The 15172-nt window shown below is 44.2% G+C and overlaps 1 protein-coding gene and 1 long non-coding RNA gene across 3 annotated transcripts in view; one reads left to right on the top strand and one right to left on the bottom strand.

Moving 5' to 3' along the window:
• The window catches only part of NetA (Netrin-A), a 173107-nt gene that overhangs the window by 118481 nt on the left and 39454 nt on the right, over window positions 1-15172 (top strand). The window lies entirely within an intron of this gene.
• On the bottom strand, window positions 323-6073 carry LOC146199170 (uncharacterized). Of its 2 annotated transcripts, XR_014705044.1 has the most exons (4): window positions 5565-6073; window positions 4627-4712; window positions 4328-4393; window positions 323-652 (listed from the first exon to the last, which is right to left on the bottom strand). It is a non-coding gene; the product is annotated as an uncharacterized LOC146199170 (long non-coding RNA). The 2 variants fall into 2 exon arrangements; XR_014705043.1 differs by lacking the exon at window positions 5565-6073 and having other exon boundaries at window positions 4627-5478.

The raw sequence follows: 15172 nt of genomic DNA on the forward strand, positions 1-15172 counted from the left end.
GCTATCACGCATATCTTTCTTTTTTTTTGCAGCTGTGGGTTTCGTGGACCCTGAAAATCACTTCGTGAGCCCTTATTTGAGAAACACTGACCTATGATATGTTTTTAGCAATTACCACTATGTGACGGGACATTTTGAATTTCTTTTGGTGAAGTGGTGACCACAGGCCACTAACAGTGTTTTCAACGTTGTAGCTGAGGCTCACTTGAGAGAGGTTGCGCACATATCTTTTTTTTCGAGTCATTGCATATGTTTACAATTCTCACAATGCAAATATTTCTTAAAATATGCAATTTAAAATTTGCAGATAATTTTGGACCTGTATTTGCAAAACTGTAGCCTTAGCTACTTATGCACCATAAAATGCAAGAACAGAAACACACCGACAGCATTTGTGTTGCAAAAATGTATTTGGGATTTATTTGACAAAGTGAACATGGTCGAGAGAGTTTTGGAGAAAATAAACTGGTGCTATCTGCAATGTGATATAGTGCCAACATAAATAACTTTCATTCTTTCATCAGCGCAATCAGCATCTTGTCAACTGATTGCTAAGATTTCACCAGCTGATCTCCACATGTCCATCTTCACACGGGGCAGTGTTCGTCACCATGTGCTGCATAAAACATCCGTGTTGTATTCTTCTACCTTCCTGGAATGAAAAGGTGCAGTGTTCACAGAAATTACTGTAAAATTAAAGCTGTTATGAGAAAGCTGGAGGTTGTTTAATATTGCTCTCCAGCTTGTATTGCAGTGAATAACTACGCACATGATTATTCGTGAAATGTCTGGGCATATGGCATACCCCTATATCATGGCACAGAAGTGCAGCAGTCTCCTCTTGTGAATGCACCTATCGGGGGTGGAATTGCCACTCCATTTGCTCCATTCTGCTCCCAAACTGCTTTTCCTGCTCTATCCTGCTCCAAAATGCAGTATTGCTCCAAAACTGCTCCAAATTGGCTGTTTTAATGTTCTACCATCAAATTTAGTGCAACACGCAAACAATGTCTTTGCACCAGTGGCAAAGATATAACGCATCTAGCACTGGGCTTAATACAAACGAAACTTTTGTAAGGGAAGGAAGCATGTGGCATAATAAATATTTGTTTGCAAGTAAATTTAATATGAGTCACTGGCGATTGGAGATAATTGCAAAAAAAATGCACTGTGCATGTGACGTAGCACCTCCTCTCAGCCTTTTGAATCGCCGGTGGAGGGAGAAGCAAGAGCAGCAAGCGAAGCAGATAGGCGCAAACTACCGTGAGTCGTTCGGAAGGAAACTTGTCCGACTGGAAAAACCACATGAGTTATTCTAATGGTTGTGGTCTAAGAACAAGCAGGCACCTATCGAGCCTCTTTTTCAGTAACAAGCTTGTTGGGCCTACGGCAGACAAAATCATACTTGAATCGTTACGGGTTGGTACTCCAAAGATGTCACTCACTAGGAAGCGTCTCAAGAGTGTTGGAAAGCCATACAGGGCCTATTGCCAAGATTTAAAAAATGAGCCCCAGCATTGCTCAAGCAAAGAATGATAAAACTATTGGAAGGAGGTAGTGAAGTAAAAATGCTGAAGGATGAAAAGGCTACCCTTCAGTGCCATCTACATTTCCTGAAGGCACTACTGACCACTGCTCAGGAATTTATCAGCACAGGCATAGGATCAAAAAGGGATATGCACAAGATAGAGAGCAGAAATGTCATGTCCATTAATCTGAGTTCCAAATTAGTGGCATTGCTTGAGTGCATTGAAGTGGTAAACTAGCAAATGCGTTAGGTCACAAGGTCACACTAGGTGTTCAGTTATAAAGTACACCAGCAAGCATTTTGTTTGCTGCTAGTCTGTTTCAAGTTGTTGGCCGTTGTCTTGTCAGAAATGAGTGCGAAGTTGGAGAGGCATTGAACTTGCATAAAAAGGAAGAGCTCATCTTTTTCTGTCAGAAAGAGAAAAACAATTACTACAATTATCAGAGGCATTTGACCTTAGGAACCTGCTCCAAAACTCTTGTCTCGCTGCTCCCAAAGCTGCTCCAAAATGCTTGAGCCTGCTTCCACCCCTGACCTATGTATCAGACCCATTGATGACTGTCTTTAGTGGTAATGGCACATACCCACGGCGGGGAATAGGCCATGGTATATAGCAAGTACAAAAGGTTCATGGACAAGCAATTGGGTATTTTGATAATTACGAATCTTAAACTAGAATTTCATGAAAAAAAAGAAAGGAAAAGAAAAGGCAGTGAATTCTCATTGTAGCAATCTACCTGGTGTGATTATATAGTTGTGAACAGAATTGCACACAGGTTGTAGGGTATATCCTTTGGCACTTGCCCCCGAAGGAGAGGAGAATAAACACAAATAGCATGCCTGAGTAATCACCATTTGAACGATCTAACAGTCACTAACAGTGTTTCACAAGGAAGCCTGCTTTGGCCACTGTTGTTGAAAGTGTTCATCAAAGACATTGCCCACATTGACATATCCATTAAATTTGTCGTACATATATAGGGTGGATCTGGTACATATGATATGGGCATGTCCAGAAATCTAAAATATAAATCGAGAGACAAAACATAATTTTGGGAAACTACTGTCGAGCTCACGCCCTGAAACTCTGCTAGGTCTAATCCGACTAGCTGACGTCACCCATGTCCAAGGACTCCAGGCCGTCATCTTAGCGGATAAGTTGACACCTATCTTGCACCTGTTGGATATTTACTAGTTTTGCCACCACCACATGCAGATGACTGTTCTATTATGACGGGCACTGATGCAGACACGTTGACAAAGCAAAGCAAAGCCTTCCTGTTAACATTATTGTTGTGGTTTCAATCAAACAAACTTAATATAAATTGTTCAAAGACAACGCTGATTATTTTTCCAGAAAAAAAATTTTTTTTTAATCGTGCTGTCAGCAATGAGAGCCGGAACATTACAATTGTAGGCTCGCAGAGAATACTAAGTGTCACGTTCAACAGCAATCTATACTGGGACTTGCCTGTTGCTGGCATATGCAAAAGATTTTCCATGGTATTTGATGTTATTCTATGTCAGTGAACGCTGCTTCTGATGCACATTGAAAACAAATTGAATCATTTTTTCACATCAACCAATGCATTAAGACCACAGTGGAGGGTGGAGTAAACAATAATAGAATTTTGCCATCCTTTTCTTGAGGATAAATAAAATTCACCAAATGGGTAATTGCGGTAGAAATGTTTCTATAAAATATTACTTCTGAGCTTTTGCGTTGATTATGCACATGCACAGCAGCATGCTGCAATGACCTAAGAGCTGGAAATGCATCACACGTCCAGGCAAACATCACACAAAAGTGTGAAGCCGCAAAAAGAAAAAGCATGTGGGAACTTCCCACGCTTTGCCCGATGATGAATACATTCTGGAGAGGGGTGCCTGAGGCCACACCGCACAGGAAGATACGGTGGCTGTTTGGGAGAAGGGACATGGCCATAAAACCATTACACTGATCCATTAGGAGTTGAGTTCTACAGATGCTGTTTTGATCCGCTGTATGTGACATCAGACATGCCCTGTGTTTTTCTGGCAGACAGACTCCTTGTTTGACTATTGCAACGCTATCGAAGTGAAAAAGGAAGTTTCTATGTCTCCTCGCCTGTTCCCAAGGTATGACTGCAGGAACATTGCTTACCAATACTGTTTGATTGACTGGCTGACTGACCCGAAGAGATGTGCCGTGCTTTTTTGGCCAAAGTTCTGTGAGAGGGCTGGATTGATTGTTTAAAGGTTTCTTGTCGAGTAAAAAAAAAAACAATACTGGCCCTGGGCAAGAGGCTCAATAGTCTATCATTGCTATGAACTTGCTTTTGACCTTTTGCTGTTAAGACCTTTGAAGTATGTACATAAGTCTGCAGAAGTGCAATCAAATTTCATTGTTTTTGTTCTCTCATCTTCGAAATGTCATTCTTCTCTCAAACCGAAGACTCAGTCATGCCACCAAATGGAGTGTAGGTTCAAAACAGTGAGACAAGCATAACAATACACAAAGCATTGCGATGGTCTCGTGAGTGTGCACCATGAACATGAAAACTTGTGAATAATTTGTTTTCCTACTCATTTATTTCATTTATCGCTGCTTTCATAGGCCATTGCATTTTGTATAATGCACTGTTGCTGCTGCTGGTCCATGCATAGTTTTGGCATGAATGCAAAAGCTAACAACTAGGTTCTAGTGCAGTTGTACTAAGCAGTCTTGACTTTTAAACTATAGTAAGTTGTTAAGGCATTGAGATAAATAAAACTTTTTACAAATTGGTGCTGCTCAAAATAACGTAAATATGTCCTCACCCCTCAAGGGCACTGACTGCAGGCTTGGTGTTGACGGCAGCGGCTCCACACTGTGCAGACTTGTGGCTATGCCATGGAAGCAAGCAAACAAATGAAAGAAATAATTATTTCTGCAGCCATGAGATCTTGGGCTGTTTTCCGGTGCATAACAACATGCACGAGCTTACTTTAGCACTCTGGCTACACTTTGTACACTGCAGTAAGAGAATCAAGACTGAACATTGCAGTGCTTTGTAAATAGCTGTAACATGTTCAACAAGAACATTGAAGAAAGTAATATAAGAAGTGTTGTCGCTTACTATTCCGGGAGTTGTCATGATTGCTTTCATCATCATGAGTCTCTCTGGGCACCATGTCATTCAGGCACTTGCAGGCTCATTTTCATCTGAAAGGGAATAACCATATGAGACACAGATGATTGGTAATTAACTTGCCAACATAATACAGGATCTAATTGTGCAGCTGAAAGTTGCGCCAGGACACTAGAAAAGTGCCACGACGCAGACACTGTTGCCTTCATTCAATGCAATGGTCCTTAACAAGGATCCTTTTTTAATTTTCAGGTGTTTTTATAACACAATGAGCAAACCAGTTCAGCCTCTGCGACTTGTAAATGCTAATAAGACTTCCAGTGCCTGAATGTTTTGTCCAACAGCATAAAATACTTCATTTCACGTGCTGACACAGGGACACAAGTTCATAAGCTTGGAGCAAAAAAAAAAAAATTAAATGACCTCTTGCAATATTTGGCTTTGGCACTGCATTCAGCATGTGCTGTTAGCTAATGGTGCCAGACAATTGTCTGAGAAGATAAAGTAAATCATCTTGCAAACAATTTTTATTTATTGTGGCTCCTGGTGGCTGTGCACATTTACATGCACAGGTAAACAAAAGCAGCTACACGACGTGTATTAATTATGCAACTCGAGCCATGCTTAGCAAAAATGCTGAAATATCATGTATCTAATTCGCACAACGTAAGTGGCTTTTTACTTTGCGCTGCTATTCCCCAGCAATCGACTAGGCGGTGTACAGACGGGCGGGTCGTATGTATCGTGGGAAAGCATCATCCACCACCACTCCTACTCGGAGCGCACGCGATCGGCAGGCGCCGAGTCACTGCCATTCCGAGCTACTCGAAAGTGCCGTTTTCGTCACATATGATAATTGTTCCGCTCGGACAGTCCGCTGTCCAGTCAGATCGTCTGAACAGAGAAGGTAGTGGGTAGTGACTTACCAGAATCATTTTTTTTTTTTTTTTTTTTCTGACGCTGGCTGGCTTGCAAAGGCCTTTGCGAACGCCTTCATTGCGCAGCGGAGCGAGCGCTCGTTCGCCGTCGGCAGATCCCTAGAAATCGTTGCAACTTCTTTCGACGGCGCCTTCTCCCTGCGCTGTACAGTGTATGTACAGGATGGTGGCGATCTCGAGCTACTTGCTGGTCGTCCCCCGCACTGAAACGCTTGCGCATGATGTTTTTTTGGCACGGCCGGGGCAAGGGTATTACAGCATTTGATGACGCCAATGTGAAAACGGGAAAACTATGTGGCCCGTTGCGCACAGCAGCACTCTACAAGCACTCGTAGCACCATCCCATCGGCGCTTGGCTTAGCTTGGCGGCTTGGCTCCATGGCTGCTGAAATCTCGTGAGATCTCGAGAGATTACGGCAAGCTGGACGTCACGCGGCATACGTCTCCGGAGTACGTCTCCAGCGCCTGTACGTATCGGCAGTTTTCACGCATGCGCAGTAGGCGTCCGATACGTCTACGTCTGTACGTCTCCGGGAGACGTAATACGTCTCCGGTAAGCTAAATCTCTCTAATGCCTCCACGCTCGCTTCGGCTGTGCTTAGATGCTAACAACTGAAAGACGATAAACTGACTTATGCTCAGCTTACATCGACCCGGAACTCATGGCTATCTTCGGGGAAGGATAGGAGGCGAGTGACAAACATTCATGAGAAACTTTTAAAATAGACAACGGGGTAAACCACGGAAGAAAACCACTCACACGCAGTTTACGTTCAGTTGAGTAGCTTGGAGCTGGACTTCTAAAGCACGTCCTTAAATAAGTAATACGATAGCATATAAGCATGCATGAGTCACCTTTATCTTGAATGTTCTAGCACCTTTCACTGGAATAAATTAATGGATTGTACTGTAATTATACCCTTTATTCCATCCTAATTCATCCACTAATCCTCCTTGAACCTTCGAATTTTCGGCTAACGAAAAATTATACTTACTGTCAACAATGAAATGTTTGATGTAGGCTACCTTTTTCTAGAGAAGGAGAGGGCGGAGGGCATCCTCCATCTTGGTACACTCACTATTATGGGGGTCCATGGTCCATTTTCAAATTCTGTGTCATTGCGATTGCTTCCACGATGACACGTGACACTGATGGTGCGTTATCTCTTTTAACAAATCAGAGAATTTCTTGACATAGAACGGGAGGTTCCCCTTTGCAAAAGCTCAATTGCTAAAGAATTATTAAAGTCTACAGCTGCGCCGATCATGTGCCAGAAGCCAGCTGTGCGGAGAAGCGAATCCACATAATCGGCTTCGTCAAAATCGGCGTACATTACAACACACATCGGTGTTTTAAGGTATTTCTAAAGAGCGCGCTAGTTCTGTAGTCTAAAGGCTATGGAAGTTGGATAGTGCTTCAATTTCTGAGCTTCAATTTTTATTTTATTTACTAACAAATACTGCTGTCTCTTCAGTTAGAGATACAGCAAAGGTGGGTTACAGAGTGTTTGAATACGAGAACAATAGCCTGAGTGATTGTTACTTGCGGCTGTGAAGGATTTACAGCCTTCCAAGCTAATTGCTTCATATACAATTCAACTTCTTGCTTCCACAGACCGAATAACTTTAAAATTTCCTGGGCTTCGCCATGAGATCGTCTGTAATGTTGATTTAACTGTTTATGCTAGTGCGTATGTGTTTAGGTTAACATTGACTTGACTTTATTGCGTTTTTTTAAGGCACAGTCAGCAGCAGCTCAGAGCAAAGACAAAAGTCATAGTCCAAGAACTGTTGGGCCTACGGCCACAAAAAAAGAAAAGTGCGTTCATGGGACCCCATCACACTCAGACCTTATTTCTTTTTCATTAAGATGATAACTTTGGCTCACGTCTTGTGAGGCCGGTTACGGCACCAAGATTTCACATAATAACAGGGGATTTGGAACTATGTTCAACCCATACGCCTTCTCAAAGTTAAATCACGTCGTATAGAAGTTATGGTGCTGTTAAACACGTCTCTTCCTCTCTCTCTCTCTCTCTCTCTCTATATATATATATATATATATATATATATATATATATATATATATATATATATATATATATATATATATATATATATATATATATATATATATATGTTTAACAGAACCAAAACTCCTATACGACGTGATTTAACTTTGACAAATGAGAGAGAGAGATTTGTTTAACAGAACCAAAACTTCTGTATGACGTGATTTAACTTTGAGAAGGCGCATAAGTGGAATACATTTCAAAAGCCTCTCTTTCTCTTTCTCTGTGAGAGAGAGAGAGAGAGAGAGAGACAGTAAAATATGTTGGAAAAGACCAGGCGATCTTTGATTCGGTTGACTATAGCGGCCTTTCGTGCGACCTTCTATTGAGATCGGCCACAGCAGTTGCAGATTTAGGAGTGATACATAACTTCAATTCAAGCTAACTCCTACGTGCTTTGTGGCTAAACTAAAGAACACAACAAGAGAGGCATATGGCGAGCCAGGAGAAGAGGGTTGGCGAGGGGAGCAACGAGCGGCATAGATTCATGAAACGACATGCGCTTGCGTAGAGTACGTTCCAACGCGATGCTTAAGTCGTCGTGGCGTAGGCAGTAAATTACGGCAAGCCGTTTTACAAAAAGCAGTCGGTGGAATTCCGACTTCCTTGTTCACAGTCCACTAAAAGGTTGTCGATCCATGAACCGAGATCTTGTGCGAGCGCTTCTTCTTAAACTTTTCTTTCGCAAGTTCTCACGTTTGTTGCTCTTGGCTGTCCGACAAGATAAATTCTGCAAAAGAAACGTGCGAGTTGCGCAACACTTACATTAGGAAGATCCTCCGCATGCTTCTACCGCCAGCTTTCCGTTGGGGTAAAAGTTAAAGCCAAGTTGATACCGCAAAGAGCCTGTCACATGTATCAGAGAGCTGTTCGTGGCCACTGTTGAAGTTATTTGCTTCCTTTTCTCTTTTTTTTTTTTCTTTCTTCTAAGCGTCCCTTTCTGCTGCTGAGAGCATTATACCAGACCTCGAGATACGCGACGAACGAATAACAAGACGTAGAAAATAAAGTGGAGGAACGGATGAAAGAATCGCGCCGACAAAGCGGTCTGTTCATTCGCCTCACGTATAATAGAGTACATGGAGGAACGCTCGGCGTCGAAAGAGGTACGTGACAAAATTACAATCCCCTTCAGAAGCTCTCCACTTTTTTTCTAAGGCCTCCGCGCGCTTTCTTTCATAGGCTACAACTCACGGCGACTTGGAAGGTGGCTCCCAAAAGCAGCCTATATAATAAGTGCAAATTATATCTCCCCGCCTTCTTTGCGCCTCTCGCAATCTCTCAAAGTTGCTCTGTTGTTTCTTATTTTCTTATTTATTTTCCTTTTTTTTTTTCAGGCAAGGTCGAATTGCTTTGAGCAAGCCGCTCTTTTCCCCGTCTCTGTAAGAAACCTCTTCGTCCATAATGAATTATCCATCAGCTCAGGTATCCCCCACACGCCGTGATCTGCATGATGTGCAAAACGCGACAAGCCTAATACCTTATGTGCTCAAGGGACTGTACTGGATCATAAGACGGGTTTCAATTTATTTTACTTATAGTTTTAACTTTCGTTTTCTTGCTTTTCTTGTCCTCAAAGTGTGGTCGATTACCTAACTACTACTCGAGCTATAAGGTTCTCTTTCACAACTACACATCATCTCTCAAAGTCGTCCCTTTCTTTGTTTGTCTGTGTGTCTCCGTTTCATTTTGAGTTTGGTTAAACGGCTGCATGCGAGAGCCATTAATACAGCTTTGAAAAATACGCCGTAAAGGCTGTAGCTCCCGTGGCTCGGCAGGTTATAAACTATCTCGAGCCTGATGTGGAAGCGAAGAAAATTAATTGCTACCGACGGTTATTAGCAACCAGCTACTTCCTGCAAGCTACGTACGTTACCGACAAGTAGTACTTTTCTTCTTGTCACGACGGGAATAGGCAGTTGTTCGCTATAGGACGGCGAGATCATTAACGTTGAACGCAAAAAAAAAAAAAAAAAATACAATAAAAATAAAAAAAAAACGAGGGGGGAAGGGATGCTCCTGGCAATTCAAAAGTCATAGTTTGCATATATCGGTATAACGACTTCGATTTTATGAATCTTTTTTTTCTTTTCAGCTCATCTTTTGATACAAGAGCCGGTATAGCAAAAGCTATGAATAGTGTTGTCACAGGCTGTAGAAAAAGAAAAAAAAAAGAAAGAAGTGTGAGAGACGACATTTTGATTCTATTGTATAAATAAAAAGAAAAGTACTGCATAAGAATAAATACGGTAGTCCTCGCTTTGTACAGTAAAATCTTGTAAATTCTCGCTTTGAGGAATCTAAAAATACGTCCAGTTTATCCGCAGGCGGAATTAACGAATGGCTCCCCAAATTCAGTTCGGAGAAAATTTATTATTGTTCTTTTTTCATTTCCTTTTTTTTTTCGATTTTTGTTTTAGGGATCACAACGGCGGCGACGACTATTTTGCAAAGTTCCATTACACACTGTACTGAGTGCACATCTGTCGGGAATGCCCAAGGCGAACTGCTGCAGAATGGTGCAGATTTCCGCGGGGTGTTCCATAGTGAGACGCGGTACACGCGACACAAAAGCTTAGTCGCATGCAATAAGGCTTAACCGCACAAACTGCGATCAGTAATATCGGCGCGTTGGGACGATGTTGCGGGCGAAAGCGAATAACAGAAAGGTGTCTTCAAGAAAAAAAAATAATTAAAGACCAGCGACGCACCAGCAGTGCGTGCGAAACGGAATGCAGTTGGGTCGGGGTAGCCGGCCGTTGCATGGCTGGAAGCCGTCGTAGCTACGAACTAGCGGTGAATGTCGGAAAGCGAAAGCGATCGTCTCCATGTTTGGCGTTGCACATGCTCGTATCAGACAAGCTCCAACAGCAATACACAAATCTATTGAGGCTTGTCGAACATTTGGACAATCGCTTGCACTTCCGGCCACGTTTCGATACTAATTCGAATAAACGAGGACCTATCGCCATAGATATACACGCGTGCGTTCGGCGACACCACTCCGGCAGTCCGAATCAATCGATTTCCGCAATTAACGGGAGTCGAATTAAGGAGGTCCCATTGCATTAAGATCAAGACTAGTCTGGTGCCCCTCTGCCATTCAGTAGGTCGGGCCTCGTTCGTTCACGCTGCCGTACAAGCAGTGCCAAGCACACAGCCTTGGACAACCGGCACGTCTAAATCGCTCCTCTGCACGCCCTTAGCACGCCCTTCGCAAGCCCTTCGCACCCGCGAAGCGCGGATATGGCCTTGCGCGCAGACGTAAGTGCATTCTTTTTTTTTTTTTTTTTTACGAATGTCCATGCTTGATATTTTTAACCACATCCTTACATACATCATCATCAGACGGACTTATACCGTTGCTTATACTCATTGCAGGGCTAAGGCCTCTCCCACATTCCTACAATTAGTCCGGCCCTGTGCTAGCTGCATCCATTTAGCGCCTGCGAACTTCTTAACTTCCTCCGCCATCTGACTTTCTGCCGCCCCCTGTTACGCTTTCTTTCCTTTGGAATCCAGTTTGTTACCCTAAGCGGCAAACACCCTCTTCGCACTACATGCCCTGCCCATGCCCATTTCTTCTTGATTTCCACTCGAATGTCATTAACTCGAGTTATTTCTCTGACCCCTCTGCGCGCTTCGTATCTCTCAACCTTACGCCTAACATTTTCATCCCAGAGCTCTCTGCGATGTCCTCAATTTTAAACACACTTCTTATTACTTCTCAAAACATTTTTATTTTCTTCAAACACTGGTCCGCTTCCGGTTATGATGTTAAGGATATACCACTCATTCGTTATTTGTTCTTGTTTCTTTTTTGCCTTAGCCAGCGGCAGCGCCTCCAGGTTCCATACGCCGAAAAAAAAAAAAAAAAAAGAAGTCCTACATCCCCACGCTACAGTGCTCACCTCCAGCCACGTTAATTCCGGCACAAAAGGTGTGGCTCGCCAAGCCGATTAGGCTTCGGAAGCAGTTCGCGGAAGGACCTCACACGAGGCTACATACGCGCCGGATGCGGTGGCAGGCTACTTGTAAGAAGGGGATAATCGGAACAGAGATAAACTATACAAAAACTATGACAACATTCATGAAAAGAGGCTAGAAGGAATGAGGAGAATTAAGAATGTAAGAAAGTAAATGGCGAAAGGAAAAAAAAAAAAGCATGTGAGCGCAATAGTGCTCATCTTTCTGGCAGGTTCCAGAAGCGGTTCAAGAGGTCTGCGCTGACTACCTTACCCCTGCTGTTTTTCATTATTTTGTTTCAGAATGGCATACATTGCGCCTTTGTCTCTCACTACCATTCACAGTTCTGGTTCACGATATTGCGCTGTTGGTGCTAATTTTTACCTCTTTTTGTTTTGGTCGCATACAACTCATGCATGCTTGACCCGACATTTACGTAAACTAACTTATTGCAGAGCCTATTATCTATATGAAAGTAATCTATGGGCAAATGCAAGCGGCCTTTCGTTTGTATTTCGTCCTGAAAGGCTCAGCCACATAAGCCACATAATGGATCGATTGCAAAATAAGCTTAACTGATGGAGAAAGCAAAGAGATAAGGAAGACGAAATATATAGTACGCTAGGAGACGGACAGAAAGATTTTGAACCCGTAGTCAGTGAAATAAAAACCGGCCCGCGTACGCTTGATTCGAATGGGGAAGTTCTGCCTGCCGAGTTCAGAGATCTGAGACAAAAGAGTGCGCTGTAGGGCGCATCCTGCCTTCCCGACCTCTGACCGCGCGCCGCGCAAATGCACTTGCGTAAAAAAATGCGCGCGCTCGTCCTCCACTTGGAGCGAGAAATTTCCCGCGTTCGCGCCTGTCTGTATCTTTATTTTATTTTTATTTTATTTTGCGCGCAACGCAGCATGGGCTCGCGCGCGCGAAGCCGTACGCGGCGTCCGTAATCTGCCGCGAAATATATACCTCCCATGACAAGCGGAGGCTCTCGCTCTCCCCGGAAAGCGTGGACCACACGCAAGCACAGAGTGGCGGGAGAGTACGCCAGCGTGGGGCGCCCACAAGGCAGCGGCGGTGCCGATACATCCTTGATGAATTCGCCTCTGCTGCTGCTGCTGTGATCGCCAATCGCCTTGCGCTTCATGCAGTATAGGGAGCTAAGGCTGGCGATCTCACTTTTCACGGTATACGTAGCTCATTCGCCGCGCTCGGCTGTAGTAAGCCTCTCCCCCGTTCCACTTTGCTTCCGCTCTCTCCCTCTCTTCTGCCGAGAACTATTAATTTTCGTTTGCGCCAGGACGTACGGCTGTCTTTGAATTGCGAAAAGTGGGTTCATTGGAAGGCGAATGATTCATGCGACGACGAGAACCTTGAAATACCGGAAGCCACGTGAACAGGGCCGAAAAATAACAACCAAGAACAAATAAAAAAAAGCAAATCCCGTGAAAAAAGAAAGACACAAATGAAGAATGGTGGAATGAAAGTTTATGCAAACGTGAAGCCGGATTCATCTCGCCTTGCTCGCTCAGTTTTGTACACGCCAGAAGCTAACCCGTTGTACCTTTAGTTGTACCTAGTCCGCTATGTGCGGGAAAAATGCCAAGTTGCCAACCACGTAAACGTTGTGCCATGTTTCAGGGCTAAATCCTTATGTGCGGTTACAAAATATACGCGATTCTGTGCCGTGATCAGTTCTGCCCCGTTTAGTGCGGCTGCTTCTATACCTGCACTTGGCTTTTATGTTATGCAGTACAGCGACTTATACGTTCAAGAGTATGTGCACATGCCGCTAAAGAAAAAAAATATTGATTATTTAGAAACTATAGTTAGCGATGGATGCGGAACACGCGAGCCTCATGTCGTGGACGCGGCATTGTCTGCAGTCACTAAACCTGTCCTGTTTGCCTTCGATATTTATTCCTGTACCCCACCGGTAATTCACTTGAGTAAAGACGGTTTACCATCTACTCGCAGCGGAAAAGTGATTTATAATGAACGAGGGGAGCTAGGAGAGAAGAGCACGCAGGGCTGACAACAGCTCCAGCCTTAAGTGACTTACGCTGTCGCTAGATTGTCACAGTTAACTTAAGTAACTAACGGTAACCAAGTGTAACGACTCGTGTCGAGCCTAACTGCACGCAGGGGCGGCCAATGCGCGCACAAAGGATCGTCCAGATAGCGCTTATAACGGTAACGGCCTCACTCGCTCGCCCGCCGCTTCGCCAAGGAGTTGAAGAGCATATTCTTTCGCTTGGATGGTTTAGAGCGCAGAGTGTACAGACAACGAGGCACGGCGTCGGGGTGCTCGGAGCCGTTCTCATTTTCCGAGACATTAAAGAATGTCGTTCATTACTGGTCTCCACGAAGCAAAAAAGAAGCAGCAAATACATTCAAAAAAACAAGGGGAAAAAAGCAGGGGGGAGGGAGGGGGGTAGACAGGAAAAAGACAGGAGGCGCTGTCGTCTCCTGCTTCCAGCAGCCTCTTCCAGAGAGACCGGCTCGTGGAAAGGGTCCCTGTGGTTATGCTTCACGCTTCGTAAACGCGCCAGCGGGGCACCGTATCTGTTCTGACATCGCGCAGGAATGACCCGCTCGAGACTGTCGCCTCCTTCTGAGCCAGCCATACCGTACTCGCTCCAGGGCACCGGAGAAAGATCATAAGAGGGAAAAAAATCAAGCGCATCATAGGACGTGCGGAAGACACGTGTTTCTGCTGCCGCTCTCTCTCTCTCTAACGCCTTCTTCGCGTCTGGCTTTTCTATCAAATAGAAGCCCGCGGCTAATGAAAGAAAATTCGGCGCAGCCCAGCGATGCGTTGTACTTCGACCCCCCCCCCCCCGTAGTAAATCGTGAAACAGCAGTGGAGGGTTATCTCCGTTCTCCAGTAGCAGGGGGACACGTTCTGAAGGGGTTTCTCTTCTTTTTTTTTTTTTTTTTCCTTCTTCTCATAACGTTCGTCCCTAGAGAGCGGGATTAAACGTGCGATTAAACAATCTGTTTCATTCTCTCTCTCGCTGTATGCCTTCACTCATGCCGTTCCGGTCTCCATCTAAGAAACTGGCTGGTGCATTAATCCTTATCGCTCGAGCCATCTGATGAGCATTTTACGAAACACCTTCGTCACAGGCCATCGATGCACATATGCACACGGGAACAACGCGCCCACGCGAAGAAACGAATATATGGACGCCTTCGGGACAGAGCGAAGTTAAGTGCTCATAGGAGGGGTCTACTTAAAAAGGTTACGCGCATATTTTCGATAACAGTTTATGAGAACATTTCTTCAAGCGACCGCTTTTTGCCTTGAAGCTTCATAATTAGCAAACCCTTTTAGAGACTAGTAGTTCATGAAAGAAGTACTGTCGTATAGGAACGTCGCAGGAGAGGACCCAGGGCCAGTGTTGGCGAGAAAGACGCGAAAGACTGGTGGTCTTTACTGGGCAAATAAAATTCAGTGTAAAGGCGTTGTTACGTTCCGTCTTGAGCATCAGCCGGCATCGGGTCTGCGGCTAATGGCTCAGCGTATGCCAACTTCCAAATATACCACGGTTAGCGCG

The sequence above is a fragment of the Amblyomma maculatum genome, chromosome 2 (genome assembly GCF_055883805.1).
Source record: "Amblyomma maculatum isolate TAMU_Amacu chromosome 2, ASM5588380v1, whole genome shotgun sequence".
Classification (NCBI taxonomy): Eukaryota; Metazoa; Arthropoda; class Arachnida; order Ixodida; family Ixodidae; genus Amblyomma; species Amblyomma maculatum.